Genomic DNA, 14,335 nt, shown 5'->3' with positions numbered 1-14,335 from the left:
AAGGAGGGGCTCTTGACTGGCCTGGGGGCTAAAGGAGGGGTCCTTGAGAATCGAGGGAATGATGGCTCGCTTGTGTTTGAAACTAACCCTGTCAACATTGGCATTATTCAGACTGATAGGGGGCTTACCAATATGCCTAAAACAAATACTTATTCTTTAGTAGGTCCAGTATGTGAGGAGGTTTTGCCTAAGTTAGACCTAAACAATTATGCTCACAGTGGGATTGGCCACCGCCCCTCCCAGTATTCATTGCTGCACCTCCCAGGTCCTCATGCAGTTAAGGCACCCAGGGTGACCAACATACCAGGAAGGGCAACAATTTGGGTGGGTCATGCTTTGGATAGAGAAACTGGTAATAGCAGCAGGCCGATGTTACCACGGGTGAGGGGGTCACTCTATCTTCACAGAGTCCCCAAGCGTGCCCCAACCCACCATGAGCCAACAGATGCCCATCTAAACAAGTGCCTTTATTGGATTCGGGTGGTGAGGGGCTGCCTATTTGTCAATCGGGAGCAAATCATATGCTGTACCAGGATCCACCGACAGGGAGCCAAAATATATGTCTTGATCAGAAAATTCCCCCCTAGTAGTATTCAGCTATCTGTCCTGAGAAAATATCCCCCACCGGTCCGTGCTGCTCACAGGAGCAAATGTTGCTCTGCTGCGGTATAGACCTCCAAGCGAGGCCTCTTTGCTCAGACTATCATGGTTCACGGCCCATTGACAATATTTGGTCATCCTTGTGACCCAAAATAGGCTGTTGCCATGAGCCCAGCTATTTATGCTATAACTAAAAGACATTTAGACCAAATGTAAAGCTGCCTTTAATCTGATTCTTCACTCATGGGAAACTTGTTTATAATGTTTTAGATTGTATATTATTGGAAGATGTGCTTGCAAAACCTATACAGCATTTAGCCGAAATAAAGTTCTGATGATGGTGATGGAAAACATCCTGCAGACTAAAACCATCCCTGACTTCTGGAATACATCGGTCATTGTTCCCATTTATAAGAGGGGTGATCGACTTAGCCCTATAAGCTACCCCCGGATCGCCCTCTTGAATGCTGATTGCAAGCTCTTTTCAGCTTGTTTATTAAAGGTAATTGAAGATTGGATATTTAAAACTAACAGGCTGTCTAAGTTTAAGACCGGATTCTGGAGGAGGGTCGGGGGAGATGCAAATGGGCTTGTAATTAATGTGCTAATAGAACACGTAGGAAGGGAGGGTGCAGACCCACTGTACGTAGCTTGTGTAGACCTTAGTCTGGCTTTCGATATGGTGGACAAAACCTGGCTCTGGTCTAAGCTTAGGAGTTGGAATTTTCTGGGGCACCTTTTGGATATCCTCGTACATATACACTCTAATACCAAGCTTAAAGTAAGATTGAACGTGCAGGGAGCAGTGTCAGAGGGAATTCCAACTGCAAGGGGACTTGAGCAGGGGCGTGTTTTGGCCCCAGCCATTTTAATTTATAGGTTTCCGATTTAGGTGAATTCTTAGAACCAGTGTCATTTGTATCGCCCATGATTAGCAACGATATGTGTTTTTCGCTAAGCTATGCAGATGACATCCTTCTCCTGGACAGAACCCAAATAGGTCTCTAGCGGCTCTTAACACAATTTTATGAGTACACCATTCTGAATAAATTAAAGCCAACTCTATAAAAACCAATGTATCATGTTTTAATGCAGTTAGATTGAGAACTCCCAAATTCACTTGGTCTTTAGGTAGAAATTATTTGTCAGGTGTACAGACCACTAAATATTTGGGTTACACTATTACAAGAGAGTCACATTGGCTCGCAACTGAAAGAAAAATAATGGAGAAAGGATGGTTGTTTGGAATACAGATGCTTATCATTGCCCAAAAAATACTGTCATTTTACTTTATCTCCCCTCATTTCCTAATACAATTTCAACGTGTTACCAGCCGTGCCGTATGGCCCTGAAACATACTCATTTTCAGAAGAGTTTGATTTTGGAAAACTGGAGGGGAGAATATGGCGCAAAGCACTGAGCCTTCCCAATTGCATCCCCATCACACTAATAAGATATGAGCTAGGACTAACCTCAATGTCTTACATAATCACGTGGAAAGCCATGTCCCTGTAATGAAAAACTGTCATGGCAACTCAATAGAGAATTTTAACCCAGCTTGTTTTATCAGCTTTAAAGGAAAATGGGCCTCATTACAAGTGTGCCGGTCCGGAAACAACGGTGCCGGTAAGTTTACTGACACCGTTGTTTCCGGACCGGCACACTACAGGTTTGCCTCCCGGAGCCGCTGTGCCCGACGGGGCTGACCCTGCCGGACACAGCAGCCATGGTAGGGAAGCCGTCACAATAGCACCGGCACGGTTAACAATGGTGCCGGTGCTTCCGTGGGTCCCATTCCCATAGAGTCCCATTGGACACTATTGGAATGGGGACTTACAAATTACCGGCGCCTGACTTTCCGGACCGCCGTGGTCGTAATCCCCCGGTGTTACCGGGAAGTCAGGCGCCAGTCATTTTTTACGGGTCTTGCGGCAACCCGCCGTTATCACCGGCAGGGTCACCGCCGGACCGGTATTGAGGCCCAATGTCGTCATGCTTTGGATAAAAGGAATATCACCATAAAACCTCTTATTAATAATCCAAATGAAGCCAAAAAGAAAATATGTGACTTGTGATAGGAGATGCTCTCATAAACTATTTGGTGATCTATCCTGGGGAATAAAAGGAGAGGGTCTCTTCCCCGTTATATTATGCAATGTCCTGATGGTCGAGTTATGAGAACTTACCTAAAAATCTGATTAAATCCTTATTCACACAGGGGAAATTTTATTTATCAGAAGTTTAACTGTGGATAATGTGTGTAGGTTTGGCCACCATACTGTGGAATCCCTAAAGCACATTGTTGTTCATTGCCCCTCCCTACAGTCTAAAAGATAATCGTGTTTTAAATTAAATATGTACATGATGTGAAGTATTTGAATAAAAACTCTTTGTGTTATAGGATTTTAGGTGGCCAATCAACATCATTATTAGTTAAGGTTGTCTCCTTTTTAAATGTTTTGCAATGAAGTGACACATTTTAACATTCCTGTGTTCAATCCTTCCTAGCGAACCGTACAATGAGAGTCCTCTCCCCTTTAGCAGCCGCTGATCCCATTCAAGTCTCCAGCAGCGTAACTCAGGGATCATGTGTATCTTCCACCATGTATAACATCTTTACTAAGCCCTTGTTTGACAAGTTGGACAGATTGGGTGTCACCTATACTAACTACGCAGACGACACCCATATCCTCATTCCCCTTTCGGGCAACTTCTTGGAAGACTCGGCCTTAGTAAATAAGATATACTTCCTCATTCAAGCATGGATGGCACCTCATGGCCTATGCCTGAACGATGATAGAACGGAGCTACTGATCTTAGGTTCAGAGACAGCCATTAAAAAACTCAACACTAGCTATGCCTCATTCAACATTGATAATAATGTAATCAAAGTGATGCCTGCAGTTAAAACCCTCGGCTTCTATCTTGACTCTGCACTCACCTTCAAGGAGCAAGTCAACTCGCTAGCATCATCTACAGCATATACTTGCAAATTGATCCGAGCCTGCAGACCATTTCTCTCTGAAACTAACCGCATCACTCTAGCCAATGCACTCATATTATCTAGACTTTATTAGTGAAACGCATAATACGCGGGATCCAATAAGTCACTCAACCTATGTCCAAATCTTAAACGTCTCACACAATTAAGAGTAACACTTATTTCTTGTCTGGCTGCAAAGCTTCAATGAAAGAGGATGAAGATGAAGAGAAATGTACAACAATAATATTTAGACTCTACCCCACCGAGCTGGTACCTATATTCACAATTTAGTATTGAGTTGGGTGGCATATATAGTAGCATTGATCACCGAGAAGTGACTAGAGCCCCCAGTCACTAAAAATAGTGCACAGAACAGGTATGATCCCAGGACCAGATGCGCTACACCAGCTATTGCTAATGCAGATATTCAAAACATTGAAAATGACCATTATAACAACAAGTCTACCTATCGTTAATTAGGCATTTTTTAATAATGGAATGCCGACATGTGTTTCAACCCCTCCATGAGGTCTTCTTCAAGGTGTTTCTTAATTCCAACTGAATTCTTGATAAGCACAGTTTTTCAACCTCGCTTGCTGTCTCACACCAGCTCAGAGGAACTAGTATTGGGGACCATTTCAAATAGTGAAGTAATGATCTTACGTTTCTATGGCATCTGGCAGGGGTATTAACCGCCAGTGTGAGACAGCAAGGGAGATTGAAAAACTGTGCATATCAAGTATTCAGTTGGAATTAAGAAACGCCCCGAAGAAGACCTCATAGAGGGGTTGAAACATCTGTCGGCATACCATTATTAAAAAATAACGAATTAACAATATTTAGACTTCTTGTTGTATACACGGTCATTGTCAATGTTTTGACTATCTGCAGTAGCAATAGTTGCTGTAGCGCATCTGGTCCTGAGATCATACCTGTTCTTTGAACAAGAAGAGAGCCAAAGCTTATACGGCCCTTAGGGGAGGAGTCTCATTCAGGGACAGGATTGGGAGAACCATCATTTAGACTGAACTAATCAAAACACATGTGGGGCATGGCATGTGTAGTATTTTTATTTTCTGCGCTATATTTAACTTTTTTGATATAAAGCTGCTGAACAATGATTGGATAACTTACCTGTAAATTTCATTACTCCTAGCCCTACTCTTCCTCATCCCAGTACTTACCTTTCAGAGGCTCTGCCTCCTTTTCAGGAACCCTTTTTGAAACTTACATTTTGTTGGCTCTGCCCCTGATTGGGGGGTATAATTTAACTGCTACCCATCAGCCTTCAATTTTTTTGTTTGGCTAGCACCACCAATTTCAGACTCCCTTTGTGTGCTGGGGAGGGAGGGGCAACGGTTGGCGACCCTCGTCCAAAGGCTCCTTGTGACGCATGGGGCCTGTAGGACTCGAGGATGCCTTGTGGGCCCCCTCCAGGGCAAGGGCACCCAGCAGATGATTGCAAGATGTTGCAGGTGGTGTGAAGGCCCAGTGCCGCCTTGATCAACACCCCGATTGGAGCAGCCCAGGGCAGGGCGTTGGGGAACTAGGTGCTCGGGGCCTTGGAAAATGGGTCCTGGGGATTATCTCTCCCACAGAGGGTTCTGAGCCTGCACCGGGGAGGCAGGTAAGTGAGCGAACGTCCGCTCTGGGCTTGTGTTAAAAATGGGCAATGGTTGAATAGTCTTTGTTACGTCGCCACATACACTTCTTTGCCCGGATAAAAGAGAGGCATGAGGTGGTTGCTGGGCAACTGCCTGGCGTTACTCTTCACGTCTTCCAGCACAGCTATGGGCAAGTGCTTCGAGAAAATCAAGCATCAGGAGGATACTGAGACTGACTCTTCTGCTAGACATGTCCGCAAAAAGAGGACGAAGTCTCATGAAGCTAAATGTTTGACTGGCTCTAATTAGAAAAATGAACTGAAAGTCCTTTTAAAAAATAAAAAAAGCACCAGTAGAACATAAGAAGAGGAAGGGGAATAAAAAGAAGGTGACCTCTCCTTCCTCCCCCTCGTCTTCTTCATAATCTCCTCTCAGCCTTCTTCGTCCCCTTCCTTGAGCAGTCTGATAATCATTGATATCGGGTGTCTTTGCACTCCCTCATTCGTACTATTCTAACCCCTTTAGCTTTTAGCAACAGGAGCGGTGTTGTCGCTGCGGTTGATGGGGAACTTTATAAAAAAGGAATGCTCCATTAAATTCAAAATCTGGTGCTGACTTTCATTCAAGAATGGCAACAGTAAAGGTTAGGTGATAATAACGGGCTGCTTTATGACAGATTCCCCTCTCTTCTAAGTGCTATAATATTGCGTTAATAGCCAATTTAATAATATTCCTTTCCTTATCATGTATTACTCAGAAATTAATACGAGTATACATTTTTTGAATTTCTGGTTTGTTTTTTGGATATGGCAAGGGACCTTCAGATATTCAAAAAGGCGAAAATTATGTTTTGTTTGGTGTTTGGTTCAACTGACCTGGATTGCTTCTCAGCATCATTTCTGCTTCTTCATGAAGGAGTGGCTTTGTGGGCAGGCACGTGCCATCAATGTCTGTTCCTCAAGGCCCCCACGCCTGACACACATCTTATACATGATGTGCAGATTGCATGGGCACAGGGGGTGTCTTTCCCCCTCAGGAGACTAATAATATAGCTACACAACGCACATGCACCCCCTATAATGCGATTTCATGTATTTGAGATTCATAAAACGCTATTGAAGCAGAGTTGAGTAGACTTCCTCAAAGCGCCTTGTGGGATGATGAGAGGTGTAAAGGAGGAGTGACAGTGTGGGGGTTCAGGAACAACACGAGGCTGGGAGGCGAGCAAAGGCATCTTTCACAGCAAAACAACATGTTCATTGCAGTTGCTTGAAACAAGCAGTAAAGTAAACATCGCAACCATTGCCTGAGCTCACTACAAGCGTAAATTAGGAGAGTGATGCGGGCAGGATTTTCAGAAGAGTGGGCTACAAGAGCCAGGAGACAGAGCCATTTAATTGGCGCTGTAGAAGTGTATTATCAGCACGTAAAGACCAGCTCGCAGACTCTGGCTGTTCCACATCCAGGCAACCCGGCTGTTTGTGGAACTGATTGCCAACGGGACAGCTGGTTGCCATAACAAGGTGTGCAACGGAAGTCAAGAAGTGTGTTTCATAAATTAGGGCCAACGCGAGTGATCGTCCTACCTCCACAGTGACTTTTAATTTGGGCTGAGCACCGAAGTAACCTCCCTGCGGAAGGACTGGGAAGCCTGGTTGGGAAATAAGGTTGCACAAGATGTGCAATTATATTTAGGACATGTACCCTAATAGGCTCAGTGCGCGATACAGAGGGTCTTCTGATTATCAATGACCAATTTAGGGATTTTAGGGTTTATAGTCATAATGTCGAAAAAAAAATGTCGACAAACAAAAATGTCGAAATTTTTTTTTCGAAAACAATAATGTCGACATCCTATACTTATAATGGAAAAAGTTATTTTTTAGAAAAAAAAATGTCGACAAAAAAATGTCACTTAGAACTATCAACACCTCACCCAACACCCCCCTGCCACACCCCCCACACCCCCCACCACCACCCTCCCACCCCTCATACTCAACACATTCTAATTATATATTTATTTATTTATTTTTTCAATAAATAAATAACCAAAAAGAGTATCATTTACTATTGGGGGGGTCCCCCCCAACCCCCCCTCACCCAACACCCCCCTGCCACCCCCCCACACCCCCCCAACCACCCTCTCACCCCTCATACTCAACACATTCTAATTATATATTTTTTTTATTTATTTATTTTTTCAATAAATAAATAACCAAAAAGAGTATCATTTACTATTGGGGGGTCCCCCCCAACCCCCCCTCACCCAACACCCCCCTGTCACCCCCACACACCCCCCCAACCACCCTCTCACCCCTCATACTCAACACATTCTAATTATATATATATTTATTTATTTATTTATTTTTTCAATAAATAAATAACCAAAAAGAGTATCATTTACTATTGGGGGGGTCCCCCCAACCCCCTCTCACCAAAGACCCCCTGCCACCCCCCCACATCCCCCACTCCTCATACCCAACACATCTTAGTTATATATATTTATTTATTCATACAATAAATACAAAATTTCGAAATTTTTGTTTGTCGACATTATTTTTTTCGAAATTTTGACTGTCGACATTATGACTGCCCACCGATTTTAGAGTTGGTGAAAAGTGGCCACTGTTCTTCAGACCAGTCAGCATTCAGGTCACTTGCTTTTGGATAGGCTAAAATTGGTTTAATGGTTTATTTTTTAATTTTTTTATTTGCATTCTTAAAGCCGGGGCATCGAGGCGCTGTAACAAGAATATGTCTTAGTTGCGTATTTATAACGCGCTTAATACACAGAGGTTTCTAAGCGCTGACCCGGGGATCAAACCTGTGTTGCTTCGTGTTGTCTTGTTTCCAAGGCGAGCACGTTGCCCCTGAGCTATCCTCCTGGGTTGAGCCACAAACTGGCTAATATAAAATCAATTCAATCAAAATCTCTATTTTTGGCAGAAGCCCAGCAAGGTCAATATTTTAACAAGGGTGTGGAATTGATGGTAGGCCGATTTGGTCCCATTGTCTATCTGGTGGCTGAATGGTTGGCTTTTATAAAAAATGACACATGCACCCTCACTTTGCACACTCCCAGTGCACCCGCAAACTAAGCATATACCGAAACACTCTACATGTACCTGTAACATAACATATTGTACTCACACTCTGTGAATATACCCACACACTACACATTGTGACAAGGTCAGAAAACGGACCTCGTCAAGAGGAGATGGGAACTGCTCTCACCCTAGGATGAGAGGCCTACCAGAGTGAAAACCAGAGCCAGTCCTACTCCATAGGGGGAAGGTGGCATTTGGGAAAGCCTCAATCCCTGTTCCTTCTTATAGCGCCAGCCTGCTTTCCTACAGTACCACTGGCAATCACACCAGACCTTCCCTGCATGCCCCTGGCCAGTCCTTTTCTTTTGTTTCAGAAAAAACAACGTTATCCAGCATTCCCTACGAGGAGAAGCACATTCACTGGCAGAACTGAAGTTCCCAAGAGTGACCAGTAGCCAGAGTACAGTTACCAACAGTATCGAGAGCAGGAAATGCTCAGTGGTCCGGGAACCAGCAATCAGCAGCACAAGGGGACACTGAGCGACCTACAAGCGCCATGTCACCGCACTCACACCAAGTGTTCAATGTACTATGCGCTTAACTGTGAGAGAAGCGTGGAATGGTTCCCCAGTCATGCAAACAAACTAATAAGCTGAACAGACCCACGTGAGAATTGGGACTTACTGAACACTATACCTACCTGGAAAAGAGGGCTGCTGGAAGGCTCCCCAGTGGACTGGCAGGCCAACAAGGTCTTTACACGACCTGGACCATGACCACCTAAAACCATGAGTGCAGGCCACCATTACTGAAATGCAGTGGCCCCACACACAGAAAACGGGCAGGGAGTAAACCCCTTTTTGTATCTTCTGTTGTTTGTAACAACACCTAAGCTGGTAAAGGGGGAAGATTGGCACAGGTAACAAGTGGGGAGGGATAGCCAATGGGGAGAAAGGGTCGTATAAAGTGGTAGATGGGAGACGGGAAGTCATGGGTTTTTCGGGTGAGGTCAGAGGAGGCAGAGGTGGAGCAAGAGAGCAGGCGGAGGAAGGATGGTGAAGAGGAGTGTGGAGGAGGATATTACAGGTGGTGTGCAAGGTGAGATATTGGTTAGTGAAAGGAAGTGATACTGGATGTGAATGTGCATGTGTTTGAGTGGCGTGGTGGGGAAGAGTAACGAGTGAATGAGAAGGTGTGTATAGGGAAGTGACAGGAGAGTGATTGAGGGAAGGAAGGCTGGCGGAGAGTAGTAGTGTGGGGTGCTAGTGGTGTGGGGAGGGGAGAGTAGATGTGTAGATAGGGGAGAATAGTGGTGTGGAGAAGGGAGAGCTGCAGTGTGGGGAGGGAAGAGCAGTGGTGAGGACAGCAGTAGTGGAGAGAGGGGCTACCTAGAGAGAGGATGGAGTAGTAGTGCGGAGAGGGAGATGTGATAAGCGGGAGTAAGAACAGAGGGTGGAAGTAGTTCTTAGTGGTGAGGAACATCAGAGAGGCAGTAGAAAGAGAGTAGAGCAGGACCATGGTAGGAGTGTGAGGGAAAGTGAGTGGAGACGGCGAGGGGAGTAGGGGGAAAGAGAGTAGAGCGAGAAGAGGGCGGGTAGTAGAGAGAATCAGGGAAAGGAACAAAATGGAGTGAAAGGAACAGCGACAGTGAAGCAGTGAATCCCAGGGTGTCTAACAGGCACAAATCATTCCCAGCAGAGGAATCGTTGGTTAGGAACCCGTCGATTGTTCTCCGAGGAAGTTCAGATAGAAAATACTTTTGCCTTTAGTCTATCACTTACAGTAAAATAGATCTTCAGATAGTAGGGGTTACCAATCTTTGGTGCAAGCCTGGGGTTGAGGGATGCCTGGTTTATGGTGCTTTGCCCCTTCCTAGGTTAGAGAGATGGGTACCACCAGTAGGCCCACTGAACAAAAAAAACGAAAACACTTGAACTGTCCCAGTGAGTTAATGTTTCATTCAGGCCATACACCCACACACTGCATACATGTCCTCACACTGCAGCTACATCATGTGACAAGGTCCTATGCCTAGGTCTGGTGATCATCAGGAAGGTGGCAATGGGGATATGGGTGCCAGCCTGAGCTGCCCCGGGCAGTATCCAGAGGGATCAACTGGCCATCTTGCTGTTGTCCCCAACAGTTGATAGGGTACAGTCACATGGCGGCACCTGGGCAGCCCAGCTCCAAGAGCTTTGATCCTAAGCTACTCCCTTGTGAGAGTTTGTCAAATAGAGGCAACACGGCCCTTCCCCAATTGAGAGAGGCCAAAGCTCGTACCAACGAGACCCAAAATTAAACACACAGACCTGCTTCACCTTTAAGGGAGGCACTTACCCAGGGGTTAACTTAGCTATTAAAGACAGAATTATGACTTCTGTGTTAGCCGACATATCAATATGACTGTACTCAGAGGTCTGCCGAAATTGCGCTGAACACTGTGGTCCTGTGGATAATGTGAGGTTGGTCCACGACTCTCCAGACATGGGGAGCTCAACATGACAAACAGCAACAAAGTCACCTGAGGGGGAACAAAGGATCTCTGATTGTTCATCATGCGTCAGTAACCCCCCCCAATCCCTGGGTACCCCCATGGTTTTTCAATGCCAGCTCCCCAGAACCCACATCTCTGACCGACTTGGCTCTGCAAGACCGTCTGACAGAGCAGAAGAAAGTTCTCTAAACCTTTCTTCAGAATTTCACAGATGTCTTCTGTGACTGACCCTGAAAAGTGCATGGCTTTGTCTATCGAATCAAAACCATTCTGGGAAATCTGTCCAGCTTCACCCACACTGGCTTACTGAGGCACAAAGGAATGCTATAGAGCAGAGGTCTGCAACCTTTGGCTCTCCAGATGTTTTGGACTACAACTCCCATCATCTCGAGCCACCAGAGTCAATGCTGAGGCCTCATGGGAGTTGTAATCCAAAATATCTGGCGAGCCAAAAGTTGCTGACCTCTACTATAGTGGGAGAGGTCCAGAAAATGCTTACATTCTGTGTCATCAAACCATTGCAGACTGACTTGTCATCCCCAGTTGTGTTCATTTGCAAGACTCATGGGAGTTGGTTCTTCTGCATTAAATTCTGCAAAGCCAATGAAATATCAAAGCTCAATGCAGATCCCATGTCAATGGTGAATGAGATGATCGAACAGGTAGGGTAGGGCCTGCAAAATATAGTTTAACGCTGGACTTCATGAAGGTCTATTGGTAGATTGAACTGCCCCCATAAGACCAAAATACAATTTCCTTTTCTACACAGGCGGATCTATACCAGGTCATGAAGTTACTGTTTGGTCTTCGAAGTGACAGATATCATCTTCCAGCCCCATCAAGTATACTCAGTGACGTACCTCAAATACATTGTCCTCTTCAGTCAGAGTTGGGCAGAATACGAGAAACACCTCTACCTGGTTGCCGCAGCCTGCAGAAGTCAGGACTCACCACAAAACTAGCCAAATATCATATGGCCTTGTGCTCCAATGAAATACCTGGGGTTCCAAGTGGGCCCCAGGGATGGGCAAGCCCCAAGCAACCAACGTCAACAGTATCCCGGATATCCGCATCCCTAAAACCAAAATGCTGTTGTTTACCTTCTGGGGCCACACTAGCTATCATAGCTGATTTAAAGCCAATCTTTCGACTATAGGTGGACCAATGACAGATCAATTTAAAGGGTCCAAATTCAACTGGATCAAGTGGACAGATGTGACTGAGAAAGCCTTTGGTCAGTTCAAACATGCCCTGTGTCATGCATCTCCACCGATCATGCCAATCTTTGCAGAGCTATTCGTCCTGCAGATGGGTGTTTCAAGAGTGGGTCTATGGGCCATTTTATCCCCAGACAGAAACAGGGAAGGGGCAAACCATTATTCCCATCAGCAGAAAGTTCCTACTGGGGGAGAATTATGCTACCTTGTAGGTGGAAGGCCTGGCTATTCAGTGGGTGGTTGTGGACCTATAATATGACCTAGCGGGCAGAATGTTTACATTGGTGACCAGGTATGCACCCTTATACTGGCTAGCAAGTGTTGAGGGTAGCAACCACAGGGTCAGGAGAGGGTTCTGGGCACGTCAGCGATCCACCTTGTCAGCCATCCACCGCAAAGCTTGGTAACAGCCCAGTGTGGACTACCTCAGCAGTTTCCGGGCTGACGAAGCACCTCGGGGCAAAGTGAAAGAGGAGGATATGTGTGATGAGGTACTCTGCCTATGCGTGGGGATCAGCAGAAAATGGCTTGGCGTCCGGTTGCCACTGCAAGCTAGGGGATGGTGGGCCCAGGAGTGGTATTGAAAGGATACTCCTGGAAACCTTGCCTCTGTCCCCAACACTTGGCAGGGGCGGTCACATGGCCACACCACGGCAGACCAACCCCAAGAGTGGTTAGCGAAGGTGGCTCAGACATAGTTCATGTTTACGGCTTACCCACCAAATCAATGAAACTGTACTCAGAGGTCTACCAAAACTGTACTGAAATTCCCCTAACCCCAAGTCCTGCAGATACCATGAGCTTGGGCCATGACTCTCTGAATGCAAAGAGCCCAAAAAGACAAGCAGTGTTACCAAAACCAAGACCCCCAGCAGTCAAGTCCCTTGTCAGTGAAACAAATAATCACTCTCCCCACTCAAGCAGTACACACAATGAACCTGAGGGACTAGCAAGTTTTCTCAGCATCTTCCCAAACCATGGCATAAATAGTGAGAGCCCAACACTGCCAGCCCAGCAAGGGCAGCATCAGGGAAGACTACATAGACTTATCTGAGATCCACAATGGCCAGCAGGCCAGTTATAGGCTTTGTCCCATTTACTGAACACAAACCAATCCCAGTGCTAGCAGAAATATGCCTCATATGTGCAGACCCTTGATGATAGGCCCACCCAGGATGATGAGGAAAGAAAGTATAAAAGCCAAGCACCCCAGTCACGCCATGTGGGTTCTTAGAGCATGTTGTGGCTGATGGTCGGAGGTATTTGAAATGTGATTCAATGACTGTTAAAAGTAGAAGGCATTTGGAAGTGAGAGCACTAGGAGGTGTAAGGAGGGAGTAGAAAAGTACTGGAGGAGGTGTTGGTGGTGGGAGGAGGTGGTGAAGAAGTACAGGAGCTGGCAACATCAGGACGAGGATGAGAGGGTCTAGAGAGAGAGAGTTAACATCGGGAGGAGGCGCGGACAGTCTGTGTTTGTATTTCTGTAGTTGCTGAACAACAGGCTGTCATTTCGAACATACATTATGTACAAAGAAGGCAGCCACAGAGAGAGTATGGTGCCTTTATATGAGTGTTGTTTGATTGAGGGACCATACCAGGTTCGAAGGAGTAAGAGTGGGACCATATACCATCGACAGGGACTGGAGGATATAACAATGTTTTTATTACATTGACAGCCTGAGGCCAGCATTTGGACCTCCACACATTTTGTATAGGGGTCCTGGGGCCAGAATGCGGGAGAGGATGATTGGGTGGATAGTTTGGATAGGAGGGTAGAAAGGTTTTCGGGCTCCTCCCATCGCTAGTAGGTGGTGTTTGAGCAACATTTGAGGAGTTCCACTGAAGAGATGGCTTTGATGGGCAGTTATGTTATGTTATTTGTTATGTTATTTGGCATTTATGTAGCGCTCTATATATCATTGGTATGACCTCAAAGCGCTGGTAGGTTGAACGCCCCCGGGGACCATGGTCCTGGTCAGTTGAGAGAATAGGTGTCGTAGGGTGCTTGGGTGCACCAAGTATGTGGGCAGCTGATGTAATTGCCTGATGGTAGCTACATCCTAGTATTAGGTCTGGTGGTGTTGATATCAGTTGAATGTGTGCAGTCTGGTGGGTGGACACCAAGACTGGGTTCTGGCTGCGTTGGGCCTGTGGGATGCTTATGTGTGCAGCTAGACCGGTTTGTCATGGGATATAGCTGTGTTTTATTAGAATGATGAGGAGTTTATGTGTTGATGATTATATGTGAGCATCTAAGCCGAATTTATCGAGGGGTATAGCTGCATTCTAATTGAGTGAAGGTGTATAGAGGAAAGTAAGCATAGTGATGTGGGAGGTGATAGTTTGGGTTGAGTTAAGATCTAAATCATAGGCAACTATATTGCACAACA

Source organism: Ambystoma mexicanum, chromosome 12 (assembly GCF_040938575.1).
Source record: "Ambystoma mexicanum isolate Mex_15411 chromosome 12, UKY_AmexF1_1, whole genome shotgun sequence".
NCBI lineage: Eukaryota > Metazoa > Chordata > Amphibia > Caudata > Ambystomatidae > Ambystoma > Ambystoma mexicanum.
The sequence above is the reverse complement of the archived record's forward strand: the minus strand, read 5'-3'. Positions refer to the sequence as shown.